The sequence below is a fragment of the Podarcis filfolensis genome (assembly GCF_964270895.1).
Source record: "Podarcis filfolensis genome assembly, chromosome: 9".
NCBI lineage: Eukaryota > Metazoa > Chordata > Lepidosauria > Squamata > Lacertidae > Podarcis > Podarcis filfolensis.
Window position 1 is genome coordinate 29,322,358 of NC_139610.1, and position 20,972 is coordinate 29,343,329.

General features: G+C 39.7%; 1 protein-coding gene across 24 annotated transcripts in view; it reads right to left on the minus strand.

The window, feature by feature from the left end:
* TENM3 (teneurin transmembrane protein 3) overlaps positions 1-20,972 on the minus strand; it is a 1,278,808-nt gene that overhangs the window by 914,482 nt on the left and 343,354 nt on the right. The window lies entirely within an intron of this gene.

The following is a 20,972-nucleotide window of genomic DNA, read 5'->3' on the forward strand; positions in this document are numbered from 1 at the left end:
AACCCCAACCGAGCCATTCATTCAATGCTTCTCTTCCCATCTTTTTTGTTTTAAATATAAATACACCAAGTCCAAACAACTCTAAATTTAGTGCCAGGTTTTGTTTTGTTTTTGTTGCTCACAGACCAGCAACTATGAGGCTAGAAGGGCAAAAGTTAGATTCATTTAAGATTTATTCTGCTGCACTCCAAGAGGTGAAAAAAAGGTGAAGACAAGTCAAGAAAAGGGAATGTTTATAGCAAACACATTCTCACAAGGGTTAGAAAATTCTGCAGCGCATTTGCCTTTTTGTACAGGAAGTCTCATGGGCAAAAGGGAATGGCCTATAGCAGGATTAGACAAGAAAATAAATGATAGCTGTTGAAGATTACAAGAGCTTTAGATATGAAAACACACACACACAAAGCTAACTTTTGCAATACTGCTTCTTCCAAGTATAGATAGACCAAACTAAATCTTCTTCAAGGTTTAACAGCACATGCAATTTTAAAATTGATATATTTCTCACTTGCCACATACTGCTTATGAACAAGGAAAAGGTCTATCAGGGGTCAAATTAAAATTATTACTAACCGACCAAAAATAAATAAAATGAGTTTGATCTTCACTATGGTCAGTGAAGTCTGTTGGTAGTATAAAGATTTTATGCTGCTGCCTTTCAGTTGCAGCTCCTTGTGCAACCTGAAAAGCTGTTTGAGGCCTGAAAGTTGTGTATTGTTTAACAACTCTTTGAGGTAAAGGGAGCTGGGAATAGAGATGTCAAGTTCATCCTCAGCAGCCATGGGCCACAAATTGGCAAATCCATTCAGGGTATGGGACAACTCCAGGGTGGTGTATTATACCTATGTAAGGTACCAGTGGAGGGAACATCTTGAACCAGGACCTCCAATAGCCAGTCTACAGTGCTTTCACTCCTGCATCACAAGTACTCTGGACCAACACATGGTCAGCAGTCCAAGCAACAAAGGAAAGAGTGGCCTCAGAGCTGCAGCTCCATCCTGAGGGCAGTGAACTAACTTTCCAGGTTTGAATAAAGTGAGATGACTCCTTAAACTGATCAGGACATGTCAGATTCTAAAAAAACTCATTCTAATATCCTTTTAGAAAATAGAATGAAGTCAGAGATCTTGAGCAGATTTCTTGTTCCCTTTTTGCCTATACTCTCTGTTAATAGCTCTCAATAACTCAGAAGAAACTTCCTTACTGTAGAAAAGAAAAATAAATATATTATTCGTAGTAAACTTTGATTTTGGGCCCATACAATAAAATTGGTGTCCCCCCCCCCCATCTCGATCCACACTACTGATATACTAAAAGCAACAAACAATTACTGCAGGGGACACAAGAAAGTAGAACACATCTGCTAATACCCTATAATAACCAAAATAAGTGTGATTTAGCAACTCCACGGGACTGGGGTTTATATCCCACTTGGAAATTTCCAAGCATAGCGGTGGTACAAAGCCATGCTCTTGCTGTGCAGAAACTTGTGTATTTTATTATATATTGAAACCTAGCTTTATCACAATTCCTATATTGCTTGTTTTAGCACCTTTTAATAAAAAATATGGGTTTTAATTTGATTGAATTGATAAGGATTATGAATCAAATTAAAGGGAAAAAGAGCTTTTCCCTATATTATGTATGTCATTTTATCATTGCTGAACATGCAATCTGGATCCACAGAACGTGCTCTCAGTAACTTAAAATTTGGTTCAGAGCTTTCTTTTCACCACCCCATCCCACCTGAAATACTTTCAGACAAAGAAGGAAAGCATGTGATGACACACTCAATTATTAGATATTAGTAGCCATATAATAGTTGTCAACAGATTTCAGTTCCTCAGCAACAGTTCTACAGCAACAGCTATACTGATTCCCTTTAGTTTCTAGAATAAAGACAGACAATCAAATCAATCAATCAATCAATCAATCAATCAATTCTCATGCCTAAGATAGAGGTCAATGATCTACTAGTAAATTTCTGTCTTAACATATTTAAATATTAAAGATGACAGCATTCCTTAATGTCAATACAAAACATATTGATATATTGATATTTTTTTTAGAACAACATTTAATTGCAGTAGTTTATGTGTATCTCATCTCAGACATGTTGAGTCCCAAAACTGGGATGTGTGTCTTCCTGGCAGTGCTCCTGTGCAACTCACATGACCCGCACAAAATCACAGAGCCCCAAAGAAGCACTTTTTGTGGGCCATGCTCTCATGCAAGAGCATGACACCTGAAAACATGTGCTTTGGGGCGCTGCACGAGATCGTGGCCCCAAAAAACTGGTTTTCTGGTGTGACAGCTCAGTGCAAAATTGTGTGAGATCACGATATGCAAAACGACTGCCACGCTCTTGCATAAAAAATGGAATGTCCCAGTTTTTTTATATGGGGTATGTCATATAAAATCCATGTATGTATGACATATAACATTCTTAGCTATATTTACAAAGACATATGTGTATTTGATCATCACTCTTCAAGCATTCAGCTTGTTCTTAGACTGAAGATTCAGCTAGATAAGTTTATAGGAGATCTAGAATCAGTCACATGACTCTGTCCACCACCCCATGCCTATTCTTTGCAGGGTAAAGACAGCCATGCTTCATGCAGTTCCTTTGGAGAATCAAAAAACTAGGTCTAGGTTACATAAAGCATCAATTGACAAAACTTAAGGCTTCATCTAATGTGCAGTGTCAAAACACTCTCTAACACACACACACACACACACACACACACACACACACACACACGTGTCTCAACCTGGCTGCTTGTTTAAAACCAGAATCTTCAAATGGAATCATGGTTTGTAAATCAAGAGAGCTGGAGGATAAGAGGAATATTGAGACCCTGGTGACTCCTTCAGATAATATGGAAGTCCAAAACCATATCACTTTTCTTGATACTAGTGGGTCCTTTCCTCTAGGCCCATATGCTAGGACTACCACTCGCCATTTGCAGTGAAGGTTATTTTGCATGAAGGGGATAGCATTTGAGAGAGTGATCTGGCCTTAGAGGCATAAAAGTCTTTAATTCACCATCACAATAGTTTATCAAGTTGCTCACCTGGAGCTTTTCTCACTGCCCAAGCCAACCATGTTCTGTGAGTTCTTTGTCCAGGACAGAATACCATCTCTAGTCAGTGCTGAATTTAGGGAAGCGTGGGTGGTTTCCCCACATAGGGTGCCGAGTTGAGGGGGTGCAAAATTGAGAAGATCTACAACTGAGAAGATCCAATTATGGGCACCAGATTTTAGCCTCGCTCAGGGCACCATACTACCAAAGATTACCAAAATCTGCCCCTCCTCTAGTACTATGCAATTTCCTTTTTCCAGTCCCTCTTACTGGTTTCCTATGACTGTCTACCTGGTTGCAACTCTGGAAACTGCTGATCTTGGTTTTGCTTTGAGCCAGTCATATTGATAAAAAAGACTCTTTCTGAGCCTGATTTCCATCAGTTATACCCTTTTTTTCTTCCTACTCGCTTCCCTTCATAAATCTTATCCGATGCCTGAAGCCTGAGTGCTTTACATTTTCTCTGGTGCTTTGATTCTGTAAAGATGTGGGGCTTAAGCATGGCATACATTTTGTATCAATACAAATTACCCAGCATACTTCAATCAAAACCTGGTTTCATTCCAGCTTTTAATTATTTGCCCAGGTAATTTTAACCACTTTGACAATATTTATTGAAAGTACTTGCAGGAAAATTTAAACTGCAGTGCCATGTATGCTGCATAAAAAGATGGGCATATTCTGAATATGCTGGGCATATTCAATAAAAAGATGGCACTCTGCTTTTTGGACATCTCTTACGAAAAGCAGGAAAGCAGCAAGTTGCAGCATATAAAGTTATATTTAATGTAACTTTAAATTGCTGTTCTGATATTACACTGGACTGTCACAGTAATTTCATTTCTCCATTCCAAGTAACTTGTAGGCACCTTTGTTGGTACAGAATATAGCTTTGTGTCATATTTTTTAAACCCTCTCATTTCATGCAGAAAATGTCAATAAATATAATAGGATTTTCATTCATTTTTAAACCACATTTGAAATGCGTGCAGTAAAAGGGGTATAATAATAAGAAAGATTACCTGCTTATTTTTCAGATCATACCTAATAGTCTGTGTTATCATTTTCAGTCATAGTTCACTAGAGCTAAATAATAATAAAATAATAAAACTGGCCACCTTTGCATGTAATTAGACTTCAGGAACAAAGTTGGTAAACTCTGTGTTGTGTTAAGCATAACACAGATAAATCCTTGTGGGCAAGATGAAACAATTTAACAAAATTAAATGGAAGGTAATAGTTTGTAAAGGTATATAATAAAGCAAGTAAGCTACCATGATTTAACACTGTGAAAAAATGTGTTTCAGTTGTGGAAGAACATGCCACAGTGCAAATTGTCTTATTCTGCCTGAAACTGAGGACAAACATGGAATATTTTATGCACTGAAGCTTAACGCTTTGTAAATTATGCCAGGAAGTCAGGCAGTTCAATACCTCTCATTTAAGTATGGATGGCACTGTTGCAAATTGTGGCAGAGTCATTTATTTTCAGGAGCAGTGGGGAAAATATTTAAAGAATATTGTGCATATTCTTTGAAGGGGGAAAACACACAGAGACTGTGTAAGTCTTCATAATGTAGCAAAAAAGCTGATTATCATATTCTCCCAGGCCTGTCATTAGCAATGCCTCTGCCGCATAGCCCATGTCAGAAAGAAGGTTCAGTGTAAAAAAAATTAAGGATGAATTATCTTCTAAAACTAGACTAACCCAGACCCATAGCTGCAGTCGTTTTTCAAGAAAGGTGTGGGTTTTTTGGTATGGGGGTGGGGTGTGTTGTATAGACTTTTGTTCAAATTAAACTGAACTGGTGAAGCAGACCAGGAAAGAAATCTTGTGGTCATGAATGGAAAAAGAAAAACATCAACCCAGTCGTGTGGCAACTGTTCATTTGAAAGAATAGAAAAACTTGGTAAACTGATACCTAAGTACACACATGGAGTTACTGGATTGTGGCCAATATTCTTGAATAGCAGTACAGTACCACTATACTGCACCAAGGCCCTAAACAGCCTCGGTCCAGTATACCTGAAGGAGTGTTTCCAACCCCATCGTTCTGCCCAGACACTGAGGTCCAGCACCGAGGACCTTCTGGCGGTTCCCTCACTGAGAGAAGCGAAGTTACAGGGAACCAGGCATAGGGCCTTCTCGGTAGTGGTGCCCGCCCTGTGGAACACCCTCCCACCATGAACATGAAATTTATTATGGTCAGAGACCAGCTTGTGAAACACAAATGCAACTACAAGCCCAAATGCAAAACAAACATTTAAAACAATATATAAAAATGGATTTTAAGTTTAAAAATGTGGTAGGCATATAAACACATAAAAACTTTAAGATAGACTACCATAGAGAAATGACCCAGAGTCACCCGTGGATCCGAGTTTGGCAATTTTCTTAACAAACTATATTGAATCAGGGGATGGTCTGCGCCTACAGATCTGTGAGTGTTGGAAGATGGAAGACTTATTATGCAGTCTGAAACGTAAGACAGATATTTCTGGTCACTGTCTCTTCTTGTCTGTGCCAACAGAAATTGTCTGACTACTAGGGGGCAGAGCCTGAGTGGTGGACTGGAGGCCCACCCGCAAAGCCATCTGCCCAAGAAGTGGCAAACAGATTTATTGGGGTAATTGCATATAGTTTACATGTTTCTCCATCAGGCAACTTATAGTCTCGCTGTTGTCTTCTGACTCATCCGCTTAAATGTTAAGCGTAAGTATTTATGTATACACCAGCAGTTTATGAATCACAGCCATAGAAATCTATTGGCAAAGTAGCAAATCCCACCATTTATTCAAATACACCCTCTGACATTGCTTCAAGTCAGAAATAACAGATGTTAGTAAGACTCCCACATGTGCATTGCTTCTCTTACCATATTATAGGCCTATAAAGGATTTATTCTGCAGATTTCTTTACATCTTTAATACCATGTTGTTACAAAATGCTCTGAGAACCCAGCATTTTTGCAATTATAACTAGCATAGTGTATACCTTATGGAGGTATTAACATCTGAGGCATCTACAGGCTGGAGCTACGTCTGAAATATGAGAACAGGATACTGGTGAAAACATTCCCATATCTACTTATCCCACTCTTCCCCACAATTTAAAGGAATGCTCACGCTTGTGCCCACTACACCTCAACAGATGTGACTTGTGGGGCAGAGAGACTTGCAACATGATGTTAGGAGAGGGTGTTCCCACACATTTCAGGAAAGAGGAACGTTAAGCATGAAGGTATTATTTTAAGCAGGATCCCACATTTCCTTTAGTCATGTCCTCTGAGTTACATTTCAGTGCTACCCAGCATAGACATATAAGGAAAAGGATCAGAGCCATGTGTGCCACTGTGACTCCAGAAATAAAATGAGAGGTGCTAGTAATGGAAAGATGAAGAAAGATGAAGTGGAATGGAGTGAAGACTTATTCACTCCAGTCCTCCGCTCAGGCTCTGCCCCCTAGTAGTCAGACAATTGCTGTTGGCACAGACAAGAAGAGACAGTGACCAGAAATATCTGTCTTAAGTTTCAGACTGCATAATAAGTCTTCCATCTTGCAACACTCACAGCTGTCACATTAGTAATATATTAGGATCCACTACAATGGAGACTGCTAAACATGTGTATTGTTTAACAATTCTTCTTTAGCTATTGCAGCTCTGACTCTGAGCATCTCAGGCACTTCGCTTCAATGAAAATTCTGTAGACATTTCTTCTTTTGTTGCTGTATTTTAACATAAAACCTCAAGTGCAAATCCTGTGGGAAGTGTGAACTAAGGCACAAAATGCCAAATTATTATGTATTGGAACATTAAACACAGATAAAAATATTTAACTATGAAACCTCTGTACCTATTCCCCAGCTGTCAAAACCTTCCTTTTATAATAATATTGCTACTACTGAATAAAAGCCTACATTAATTCTAGAAAGTGTTTGGGCTGGGGAACAGCTACTGCAAAGTCACTTCCAGGTGTTGTGACTATATTGCATTGTCAGGTAGTATATAGGAAGGCTGAATTAACTGTTGTGGATCATCATGGGTTTCAGTGCCTCTAATGCATATCATGTTTGGGCCAGGGATGTATCCAAATTCTAGCCATTTTTATGTACACCAGCACAGTATTCATTCCTTGGCTGTCAGAAGAGTGCTTGAGACTGTATAGCAGGACTGGGGAACCTGCAGCCCTCTGGATTTTGTTGGACTCCAAATCCCATCAGCCCCAACTAGCATGGCCAGTGGTCAGGGATAATGGGAGTTGTAGTTCAGCAGCACTGAGCGAGCCAATGTTTTCCCAGCCCTGCTGTTTAGCCTATACCCATAACTACTAGATTAGTATACACTATTGTTAGTCAAGGGCAGTAGGATGGAGCATTGTGGACCGTTAGCTAGGGTTGTGAATATGAAGGACAGGTTGCCATTGCCATTAAAAAAGATGACAGTGGCTTCTTATAAAGTCATCATTTGCAAAGATGACAACTTCTCTTTTTAGGAAAGATGGCTTGAATATATGGTAGCAGAGTAGGCTGAATCATTTCTAGATGTGGCATCTTTTTTCTAACTATTTCAATCAGGGTTTCAGTCTGCTAAGGAGACCAAGACTGCTTTAAGCTTTCTGTAGATTTTGACATGAACATGGCAGGGAAACCATTTTAAGGTTAAAAGCTGCATCTCCTTATAGGTAACCTTTCATGACTCACATGGTAGTGGTGAACAGGTAAAAGAGGGTAGGAACAAAGCAACACTCCATTCATATCTATGGATCCATACACACCACATTTATGTACAACTATTCACACACAGAGAGGGTGGTGCTGTGGTCTAAACCACTGAGCCTCTTGGGATTGCCGATCAGAAGGTTGGCGGTTCGAATCCCTGCAACGGGGTGAGCTCCTGTTGCTCCGTCCCAGCTCCTGCCAACCTAGCAGTTCGAAAGCACATCAAAGCGCAAGTAGATAAATAGGTACTGCTCTGGCGGGAAGGTAAACGGCGTTTCCGTGCGCTACTCTGGTTTCGGTGTTCTGTTGCACCAGGAGCGGCTTAGTCATGCTGGCCACATGACCCGGAAAAACTGTCTGCGGACAAATGCTGGCTCCCTTGGCCTGTAAAGCGAGATAAGCTCCACAAACCCAGAGTCGTCTGCGACTGGACTTAACTGTCAGGGGTCCTTTACCTTTACCTTTATTCACACACACACACACACACACACACACACACACACACACACTCTATATTCATCTAACCATCCATCCACATACATACATTTATCTTCCAGCTATGCGGTCTTTTAAACCTCATCTCTCTCTTTCTTTCTCCCCTAATTTCTACCCTTATCTCTTTTCCCCTACTCTTCTTATCTCCCATGGTAATTAGGCTTAGGAAAAAATTCCATTCACATGAATAAAACCGTCAGTGCAATTGCTCAAAGTCAACACAATTGTTTCCCTGTGAAGGTTAGGATGAGCCTCTTCCTGGTGGTTTTCTTTAGGGGCTGCAAGGCCTCTGGTCCTGGATAGCTTATGGCAGAGGCACCAGGTTGCTCCCAAGATTGGGGGGTGGGGTGCTGTGCGTGTGTAATGTCATGTGTGTCACACACCTGTGCAATGCGTGCCCAACGGAGGAAGCTGAGCACTGGAGGACCTGCAACACATAGAGCATGCTGTGCGCACAGGTCCATCTCAAGATTGAAGGGGCCTGGGGCCCTTAAAACAAATATTGAGGTGCTGAGGTCCCCTCCCCTAGAGTTGGTGCACCTGGCCTATGGGAGGTGACATGAGCTGCTGATTTGAGTTGTTGTTCACTGCCAAAATTTTTTTGGCTCATTGTTATTATGGTTTCATTGCATTCTGGTATGAACCTAGGCAATGCAGTATATCAATATTTTAATTAAGTATTTATGAATATCAAAGGAAAGAATATATATTGGTTGCACTTGTTCCACTATTCCATTGACATAGATGCACAATACTTGTACAAAGGCCTTTCATATAGCATGCAGAATGGATGATATGTCTGTATGTAGTATGCACATATTCTGCTGGGGTGTATGTTCTATTTTGACATTTCCCTCCTGGTCTACACATATTCACCACTAACAACTACATGAAAATTCAACATTAAATACAAAAATAAAAATGTATGTGGATGAGATTTGCTCACTGCAAAGCACCTGAGAGGTATTAATGTTCAGGATTTCAATTAGAGGTGGGTGAACTTGCTTAGCTAAAGTAAAAAGCAGCATGAACATCTGGCCATTCTCTCAAAATGAAGTTAAGTATGCTTTTATTTGGCAAGAGAGGAGAAGTTCAGATCCAGATCAGGTTTCAGGCTATATTTTGGTTTCCGGGCAAATCATATTTAAGCTTCTAGTTCAGATTAGATGAGTGACTTTTCAAAAACAGCCTTACGCTGAAGAAAACTCACAACTTCATTTGTTCTTCTGTAATCTATTTTAACTTGGAACCCCCTTTGCCTAATTTTGGTAGTGTGAAGCTGAAAAATAGATTTCTTTCAATTTTAAATCCCTGTCAGAATGAAAATAATACAATCATATTTGAAAACAATTCTTCACATTCCGCACTTAATTGTAAAACAGCATAATGAAAGAGAAGGGCAGAAAGCTGCCACTGAAACAAGAACATACTTTATATTAGAGAACAAACCCTCATGTGTAGCATTCTTCAAAAATCACTATCCGTGAGGAGGGTTATTAAAGTTTCTGGCCATGATGCAATGGACATATATAGACAGTACAATGATTTGAATGTACTCAAGTGCATTTTTGTGTGCTCTTGATTAGACCTAACACATATGCTCACAATTCTCTCATCAGAAGGAATTTTCTCTTTTTATGGAAAGCTCATACTTAAAATTAGAAATTGCCATAGCACTTTCATTTTGTGTTTGAGTTCTTCTCCAGCTCATATTTCAAGCTGATCCAGAGAATTCTTTCCCCTCACCCAGGGCTTTTTTGCAGATGGAACTCAGTTCCGACACCTCTCAGGTGGATGCCATTGTCATTATAAGAGAAGAAGGGAGGCATTCACAGTGAGTTCTGGCACCTGCCCAGCACTGCTCTCACCTATACTGAGCAACACCTCCCTCGTTACATTCCTTCTTGTTTTTGCTTTTAGCTCTGACACTGGGGAAAAAGTAAGCACAGCAGTTTCTCCCACCCCTTTGCCTTCCGTTGGCGCCTGGTGCTGCCACAAAAGCAGGATGGATGCTAAGGGTAGGAAGGAGAAAAATCTCAATCCCTCTCCACTGGAGCCATAGTTCCAAGGTAAACTTGTTAACAGATGGTTGAAGAAAGTGGTTGGAGGCCAGTGAGTGGGTTGCAGAGTTTTAGCTTGATGGGAGGAGGCAGGAGTACAATTCAATGCTTAAGGATAGGATCAGAGAAGGATTGGTCTATGCCCTTGACTAGATGCACTACAGAGTCTGATTTAATTCAGATTGTCTCTGAATAGTCTAAGCAATTTCCCAGTTGGGAGAAAACCAGATTGATATGAACTAATTCAAGGAAAACTAGGGAAGGAGCAGTATTCACCTATCACTAGCCAGAACTCATGCATCTTTCAATCTACCAGATGTTCTGCCCCAATTTAGTTACAAATTAAAAAGTGCTTGTTTGTAACTTCTGAAGCTACCCAAAGCAAACAGGCTGAAACTCTGCCATGGGAAAGTTGCACCAGCATCTGTGTCATGCATCCTGCACCAGTGTTCCAAACTCATGCACATTGAGTTGCCTAGCTGTAACTAACAATAATAATTATGATTTTATTCTGAAGTATTTAAGTCCTTGTCCAGGAGGTTGGTTCTCAGAGTGGTAATAAACAACAACAAATTTCTTATACCCCACCCATCTGACTGGTTTATCCCAGCCACTCTGGGTGGCTTCCAACAAAATATAAAGGAACAAAACAAAGTTCTTATACAGGAACACCATACTAATGTAATTGAAACACATTAAAACCAGTGTAAAACAACTTTAAATGGAGAGACGAATTCAAATGTAGGAGGCAGCTGGGAGTGGTGTTGAAGGGTCATGGGAGAGTTGTGGGAACAAACTCTGAAAGCATCTACAGAATAACCAAATCTCTACAAAATTTAAACAAAGGATAAACTGCAGCAGATATAAACTGGCTGGGTACACCAGAGTAGACAGAAGGTCCTGTGCTACTAAAGGCAGAGTTGCCTGCCAATCTAAGGTATATCAATGGAGGGAGGGATTCCCATCTCTATATCGCAGATGGGAAAACCAGGCTGGTGCAGCGGCTTGCTCATAACATCCAATGAGCTCAAATATGAGGTGAAATTTGACCCAGGATTTCATGGCTTACAGCTCACAATTCTAGCAACTACCCCTTACAACTTCTCTCAATAGAGGCCAAACTTAAAGAATAATATTTTTCAGTAGATTTTTCAAGGTTAACTTCTTTCCAACCTAATTATCAAACCATAATGGAAAACTCAAGTAGTGTTCAAAGTGTATGTCCTTGGATCTTCTTTGAGATTGCAACAAAATCCGGTTTTTAAGTAGTTATTGAAATGCTCTTTTCTGCAATTATGACTCCACTACAATGCTTAAGTAATAAAAGTGAATCTATGCTTAAGTCAAGGACTTTATTCTCAATTTCTTTGTAAGTAAGTGGAGCAGGGAATTCTTTGGTGTTTTGCAAGGAGGCCTCTAGCATGCTACTTGTGGTACTTCACCGAAATAAAAAAACAAAAACAATGGTGCCCATCATTGAGAAATACATAGTGAGTAAGTACTTGAAGCACTTGTTTTTCTGCACAGCAAAAATATCATCCTTTTACATGTTGCAAACTAATCAATACAGTAGAAGTGGAACTGTAATGTCAGAGCCATACAAATGAAGTGTCAGATGCATGTTCTTACAAGAATAATTCAAAAGCTGACATTGAAAGGGAAAGAATGAAGTAACCATTAGTGTTATGTATATATCTGCCACCCACATCTTTTGCTAGTCCCTCTGGAATTCTTTTAACTTCACTCAACATTTCTTCGCTCATTCTTCCAAGCAAAAAGTTCAACATTTGACTTCATTTCACTCTAAGTGAAATTCTATTGAAAATGTAGTCCCACTGCACAAGCAACTTCTTCACTAACCCACAAATCCTAATGTGAATATGAAAGGCAGGTGACAGTCTTGGCACACCTTCATTATAATTTTCTGTGGGTTCAAAATAGGAGACTTCCCCTATAGTTTTGTTAATCTTGGTAAAGCTCTTTCTCTGTTCCCCCAAATTCCTTAGATGTTTCACTGAGGTGGCAACCTCCAAGATTAACTCCAAAGTTCACCTTGGCTAAAATTTGATGGCCACTCTGATAACAACGAACTGACGATTTCCTGTTGGAATACATTTGGATCGTCCAGTACAGCAGCGTTCACACTCTCACAAACCGCACAATCTGAAAAGTATAGAATGACGCTCTCATCAGGCCTAACCAGCATGGCCAACAGACAGAGATGATGGCTGTTTCTGGATAGTTCAGTCTTAGACAGTTAGCTCTGTTCTATTACAAATAGGAATGCAAACTGCCAAGCTTCCAGTGCCACTAGTGCCTAAACAATTGGCCTTGGCATCTGGTTTCCTAAAGAGGGCAGAAAGTAGTCCGTAAACACCCCCCCCCATGTTGGACCGGTCACTTTTTCCTATTTAGTTAGTTCCTAGTTGAAGCCAGCAGTCACTCACTGGGAGAGGGTCAGGGCTTCCATTTAAATTTCTGTAACTCCCAGGTACGTTCGGACCCGGAAGCCTTACAATCAAGTATGGTTTGGAAGAAAGGACAATAGGGAGATAAGGAGAACAGAAATTCTCTTCTCTTCCTGGCAGTTGTGTTTTCTTTCTTCCAAACTGACTTTTAAGTTTTGCGTGCGCGCGCACGCACACACACACACATTACACCCTGATCATAATCGTGAGCTATTGCCTTTTGGTAAGCATGTAGAGTAATCATGTGCTAATCACAAAATTCACTATTAGTAAATGATATTTTGTGGTATAATTAATGTACTGAGAGGACATTAATCTGCGGTAATCTGCCATCTTCAATTTCCTAAAACCAGTATTATTCCATTGGTCTGGGTAATTATTCCAAACTTTTCATTAAAAGTTACTTTTCAGCAGGTAGAAAGAATGGCAGGTGGGTGCTAACGTTCCATTCATGGGCATAAACTGCAACACACTCCACCTCTGTCTCAAGAAAGAGTATGGATTACTAGTGTATTAATGTCATAATGTTATTCCATACTCAGTCTATCTTGACTATATATGTCAGAGACATACTTCACAACACTTAACACTTTAACACATAAAAGTATTAACTCATACATGGTACCTTTGCTGCTCTAGCTTTTCAGATGAGAAAATCCCTAGTCCAATTACATTACAAAAGGGAGCTATTTAACTCACTGAATTTCCCTAATGACTCTCGGGAGCAATGATCATATGGCTCTCGAAAATACACCAAGTTCTCCTGGTAATTTCAGTTGCATTAATATCCACTCTCACATGCTGTCCTGAGCTCTTGTGTGGTCCTGCTGTGGGCAATTAAAAAGTTGCCATGTTCTACCCAAGAGATCCGTGCTTTTTAGTGGTAATAATGAAATGTATTTATTTACACAATAATCTTTGGCATGTATTTTTAAGTCTAAGCATAAAATAATTTCCAGACAACCCAGCTGTCATTTGCCTCATTTTATACATAAGGAAAATGTTTTGAGAAAAACACATAAGTGATTACCCAATATGAAAACACATAACTAGCAGATTAAAGACAAAATCTGTGTATTTATTAGACTGAAATTCAAAGATCTTCCTCTTGTGGTAGCTGACTACTGCTCGTGGAAGAGCCATTTCCCACAATTAAACAGCCTGTGTTTGAATTCTGCACAAAATAAAGCCCTTTCCAGATATTTTGCTTAGCCTACATAAACTAAGGTTACCAGATTTTTTTCAATGAATCCGGGGACACTTTATATAAATTGTGTGTGTGTGTGTGTAAAGTTATTTTAAAAAATTAAGAAGTAATATCTTCTCTTCTGTGGTCTCCTCTGTTGCTTGGCCTTCCTCTGGGTCCCAGCCTGCTTTCTTGGAGCACTAGCCATGTTTCCACTCCCTCCCTCTCCCACCTTGCACTGCAACCCCTTACAGACTTACTCAGTACTAAGCGTTAGCAGAAACCCCTTCCTTCTGCTGCTGCCCTGCCCACCTGTGGGTGTCTCCTGCGCAGGCATCAGCGGAGTTTGAGAATACGACTGTGGGATGATCACAGAATCACAGATTTGGAAAGGCCCTCTGAGGGGTATCTAGGCCAACCCCTGCAATGGAGGTACCTCAACAAGAGCAGCCACAATTTAAAAGAACATAAGCCTTCCCTGCTCCATTTACACGTATCGTGACACAGAAGATACCCCCCCCCAAGCCCCATCCCACCAATCTCTCCCTTTTTATCAAAGGGAAGGGGAGGGAGGCAAGTAAGCAGAGGTAGCCTCTTTTAATTTTTTTAAGGTTCATTTTTTTAATAAGAAGGGAACAGGAAGGCTCTTTAGGGGGGAACCAACATAAACACCCCCAAAATAAACATAAAACATTCCTCCCCTTTTATTTTTTGCTAGTATAGCAGCAGCACATAATGATGTATAGGGTTGGGGAACCAAATGTGTGAAAAGACAAAGGGAGAATTTGGAAGAGTTTTATGGGTAAGGAGAAAAAAATGGGGAGACAGACACTAACACAGAGAGGAGGGAGGGAGGGAAGGCAGTCCAATATAGCTCACAAACATGCAGAATGGAGCAAATGAGGCAAGACAATTCCCCCCACTTAACTTTGAAGCAACAGCTTCTGTCTGGGAGAGCGAAGGGAAGGCTCAAGGCAGCATCCTGCTTTCTGCCAGCTTGGTAGCTCAGCTCACAAGCAGGCAGAATGCAGCAAGAGGGGCTTTAAAGGCATGAAAAGGTCTCCTTCCTCATGAGCAAGCAGGAGAGACAGGGTAGCTTGCAGAGATGTCATGCAGGGAGGCTTCTTCCCTACACCTCAGCTCCGCAGGTCCAAAGAGCAGCCTTGCCTCTCTGGCTCAAGCAAGCAAGCAGGAGGAGCAGGCCTGTTTGCAGAGCTGACAGAGAGGGAGGTTTCTTTTTGAATGTCAGTTGATAGGTGGGAGAGTTGCAGCAAAGCCCAGCTGCACTTCAGTCTCCTGAGGAGACCCTCTCTGGAGTTGTAGTGGATGATTGCTTCGGGCTCTGGGGAGGGTCTGGAAGTGCCCAGGCATATGATTAATCCAGGGACATTACTTTAAATCCGGGGACATTCCAGAGATGGATTTTGTCTGGGGACAGATTGGTAAATCCGGGGACATCTGGTAACCATAACATAAACTAACGCAGATACAAAGTAGTGGCAAAGGATATGGTGAATCAGGTATAGACTGGAGAGCCTGGCTACCTGCACAGGAGTGCAAGAATGGAGTGTGGAAGCAAATGTAAGCACTTGCCGACATTGGGTGCTGGCTGAGAGCCACAAAGCAGAGGTCTCTTCTAAATCACTGCTGAAGCAATGTCTTCCTGGGGGTGGGGTGATAATGAAATCCAGCAAAGCCAAATTCTGCTAATAAATAAATACTAAGTCAGGACTGCATCCTCTGGCGCTATGAAATGAATTTTCAAACATCCATCATATGCTTAACTCTTTTCTCACTGACTGACTGAAAACTATTCTCATTGATTTAAGATCCAGGTCATGGCAACTTCCTTTAAAAATCATATCCTATGTGCATAGTCAGAGGGGGAAAATCTTTCCTCTAACTTCCACAGCACAGGCATACACTCAGGAGGTCACTTGTGTCAGAACCACAAGAGGTAGCACTTTGAGGCAGGGACAGATATGAGGTGGTATAAGCTTAGAATATTTAAGCATTTATACTGCCTGACCTGCTGACCTGGTGCTATGCATAGACTATTCCTGCCTGGGGCAGGAGTAATCTGCCCTGGGGGTTAGGTCTGGATCTACTGTCAGATGTCATATGTGCTTCTCTGACAGTATTATTTTGCATCCATTTCAGGACAAATAGTAATAGAATTTAAATTTTTCTCTCTAAGAAATAAGTGGTATGTATTTAATAATTTCATTTTGCAGAATTGTACCCTAAAAGCCATTAACATCCAAATGAACATGATAAACACAATATGAATTTGTACAGGATCACCTATTACTTACTGTAAACCATTAAGCCGGAGTGAGGTTTTGTGGACAATCTATAAGCAATTGATATAATACTGTATAGCAAAGCAGCCACAGAAATTACCACCAGTTTCAATCACTTGTAATATTAATAACTTTAACTAGTACTAAACCACCACACAACTTTTTCTTTTTCTTTTTAAAGTGATGCATGGGTTCTACATGACACTCATTTACAGGCTCTCATCCTATAATTTAAAGTGTATGTTTAAATTACATATTAAAGAGATATAAATGGCAAAACAATTAACTCATATGTTGAAAATGAGTTAAATGAAATGAATTTTCAAGCAATGGTCAACTATTTAAAACAGGAAGTGCCAGAATAGGGCAGAGAAAATGATAAGCTTAATTTACATTTGTGTGTTTGTGTGCATAATTTTTTCCAACTTATTTCAAAGGAATAGGAACTGTAGCCTCCTGGCAATCACTAATGTATTGTTTGTATTCTGAGTTGAGATTATCCACTGGGGTGCTACACTGAAGTTGCCTATGCTATTTTGACACGGCAACCAGATGCTCCAATTTTGCTTGACTGACTTTAAGCTGAGCCAGAATGCCTTAAAGCAACACTGAAAGGGGAAGGGTTCCATGAACAATTAACGCACTCTGGTGTCAAAAGAAGTGTTTCAAACACCTAGTACTGGTACTGAAATGACCTTTTGTCAAGAGGTGGCCTTTTGCTGACACTCTGCAAGTTATGATTTAATGCAAGAGACAGGTAGCTCGAATCAGACAAGAGTTAATTCTATTTCATAAGTACTAAGTGCAATATAGGAGTGCCACTAACATGCAACATAAACCAATCGGAAAGTATATATTTCTGCTGAACGTACATCCAGAATATATATTGACTTGCTCATTTAATTGGTCTCTGTGTATAAAACTGACAATACAGTAGTACAGTGAGAAATACTGTCTCGATGAAGCAACTTCTGCTATGTGGTATCGGGCTCTAGGGTTCATTACTTATCTGAGTTCTGTCTGAACAAATTAATTAATAGGTTAATTCTGTTTGTTTTCTCAAACTTTTGATCACAAGGGAAATTGTTTTATTGTTTTAGCTGCTCCCTACTGTGCTGTTTGGTAAAGTTTTAATACATCTATTTTTGTATTATTTTAACGTTATTTATATGTAAGCCATCTTGAACATTAATTGATGCAAAGGCAACAGATAAATCTTTTAAAACAAATAGTATCCATCCATGTGCAGCTGGGATGTGAGTTTCCTCAAGGAATTCAGTGCTACAAATTGTACAGGACACTCATCCCTAAAAAATTAAGTTAGTACTTAATATGATATACATTAGGTGGTCTAGCTGACTGCAATAACAACATATTTGTTTTTGCAAAGTGTGGCTGTATGCATGCATTCCTTTCTTCAATAAGACAGGCAATTTAAGATAGCAAAAAAGAAAAGTGTTATGCAAGGCAATTGTGGGGAAAAAACATATTAAAGTGTGGGGGAAATGAGTAGAATTGATCTAGAGCAGGAAAAGTCTTATGGCAGATTTCTGCCATCATTTAATACAGGGGTGGGAACTGTGCCTGCCATATGTTTTGGACTCCAAATCCCATCAACCCCTGCATGGGTGGGGGGCAGGGATGATGGGAACGATAGTCCAGCAATATCCTGGTGCCCCTTGCCTGACTTAACATTTGATCTTATTAACAAAAGTATTAGGAATAATGATACATATCAATATAACATCATTTCATAAGTACAAAGGGTTGTATCCAATGGCAGCTTTATCTTAGAAGAACAGGCTTCTGTTTGTTCAAACTGGAACACCCCCATGGGAAACCATGGGTTCATCCCAGATTCAAGCATCACCAAAACGTCATCCTTTTCCTAAACAAAAAAAATTTTTTTCTTTCTAGTAGCACCTTAAAGACCAACTAAGTTAGTTCTTGGTATGAGCTTTCGTGTGCATGCACACTTCTTCAGATACACTGAACACATGCACATGAAAGCTCATACCAAGAACTAACTTAGTTGGTCTTTAAGGTGCTACTGGAAAGACAATTTTTTTTTTGTTTTGACTATGGCAGACCAACACGGCTACCTATCTGTAACTGGATCCTTTTCCTAGATTTGACAACATTGCAGTCTTTGTTTTCCCATTGTGCTGCACTTTGTTAGCTATTGCTTGAAAAGACAGAGAACCTCAGAGTACAATGACATCACATCATATGCTTTGTATTACAGTGGTGCCTCGGGTTACATACGCTTCAGGTTACATACTCCGATAACCCAGAAATAGTACCTCGGGTTAAGAACTTTGCTTCAGGATGAGAACAGAAATCATACTCTGGCGGCAGCGGAAGGCCCCATTAGCTAAAATGGTGCTTCAGGTTAAGAACAGTTTCAGGTTAAGAATGGACCTTTGGAACAAATTAAGTACTTAACCTGAGGTACCACTGTATTAATAGAAATGTTACTGAGCACCAGATAAGCATTAGGCCGAGCTGTGGTTTTCTGCAGCTGCCATGCGTTCTCTATAACATCTGTTTCTAGTCAAAGTAAACAGTATTGTCCTGCAGTCCTAAACATGTTTACTCATAAGTGACTCTCATTTATTTCAATGGGAGTTACTTCCCTGTAAGCTTATGCTTGCATCTTCAAATAATAAACAGTGTTATGACATTGTAGTCAGGTTGAATAATATTCATATCGGCTATCTATAGAACCAGCTTGCATAAAAATCTATTTGGAATAAGTATTTTGAAAATGTCTCCAAGACAGGTTCAGACACATAAAAACCAGCAATCCATTTCAGAATAGAGCTCAGATGTAAAATGTTATACTTTTCTGACTTATTTAACATAACCAGTTTCCACTTGAAACATGAAATATACTCTTGTGTATTTGTGTGTGTTCAGAATAGGATTATATTTTCCTAATATTATTATTCTTCATATACATTTGCACTCTGCCACAAAACCACTTTACTGTGACTCTCTAACTCTAAAGACTCTGAAGTAGGAATGGATAAAAGAGTCCTAATCCAGTCTGTGTTCCCTGCACATGAGTAGATCATCAAATCCAACCCTGGTTCATGTGGATTTTTTAAAAGGAAATATCCTTAAAAGTCTGCATGCTTTTAACAAATTTAAATTGTTTTTGAAGAACTTATGAGGGTTTCCCTGGTTATTTATTTATTTTTTAAAAACTGTTATCAATCCAGGATATATGTCCAATATTCACTGTTGTTTCAGAGTAAAAGCAATATATAATTGATCTCTCCACCTCACCACAATTTGCATTGTGTTTCCTTTGCGTTGAAATGAATGGTGTTGAAGAATGTAATTTATTATGGAAAATTCCATCACAGGTCACAGTGAGACAAATAATGCAGTTTTTGTTGTAAGCTGAACTGCAGCAGAATGAAAACAGAAATGCATGTGAACAACACAGGTCGGAATAGAAATGATGTCTTCTTACATCCCTACCTGGATGATGGTATGGAGAAAATGATGGCATGTACCTTTGCGGCGGCGGGGGGGGCGGGGGGCGGGGAATCCATATATTTTTCCATACAGGCTAGTAATGGTTGTATCTCAAAGTAGCTGAAAATGCCTTCCTTTTAAAAAAACAACAGAGAAGTTCTCAGGCCACCTTGTACTAATGTAAATTGGAACAAACCATGCTTTGGAACAGTGCATATACATGCAATCTAATCCACTTGTCTGTGCTTTGATCAGAGCATGATATGTCAGATGTAGATTGGGGAGGGGGTTCACTCCAAATTGTGGATTGAACCAAAATTGTTCCCCATTCCTATTCTGAAGAGGTATGCCACAAATCTAGACACTGGCTAATGTTTTCTCACCAATTTCTTTAATTAAAAATATTTTTGTTTATGCCCTTAATAAAATGATACAGCACTGTTGTAACTCAGTGTGGTGTAAGATCATATTGATGCCTAAAAGGGTGGATTATTTTATATAAAAGATCAAGAAAGTAAGTTGTTTCTGGGTTATTGGCCTCTTAATCTTGTATATTAATTCAGGTAATGTACCACTACCACTATCTTCTATTTAATTATTTTTATTTATGTACCATTAAGCCCAGTTTTCATTACTTTTATTGTGGAAAGGGGATAAGTCCATTGTATTGGCGCAGCATTGTCATCTCATTTGCAATCCTCAAAAGACCCCTTTTCTTCCTGGAGAAATCAAATGACATAATCTCTGGCACTCTTTAGAAACCTTCTTTTTTATTTCTTTAATTAGGAGTTTTCACTAGGACCTCCTCCTTGAACTCTTAGCATTTTAATACACTTCTGCCTCACTAACCCGGCTGATGGTTTCAGAGTTTGTGCAGCACACATTCCTGATCTGCAAGAAAGCTGCTTTCTTCCAGGACTTTTCATATTCTGCCCTAATCCCTTGGTAATTACAAAGGCTCTCTCTGCAACAATAAGCAAGTCTGAGAGGAATTTCTGTTGCGGTGCTTCTCACAGAAAAACTCTGCTTGAGCATCCCAGTTAAATTTTCTTCCCAGGAGTCTCAGACTCAGAATACAAGCCTGCAAAATGCCAAAACAGAGGCACTCAAAGGTTATCGTGGAAACCTGGGTTGTAACAAAACTTTGGTTAAACAGGAGTGAGAAAAT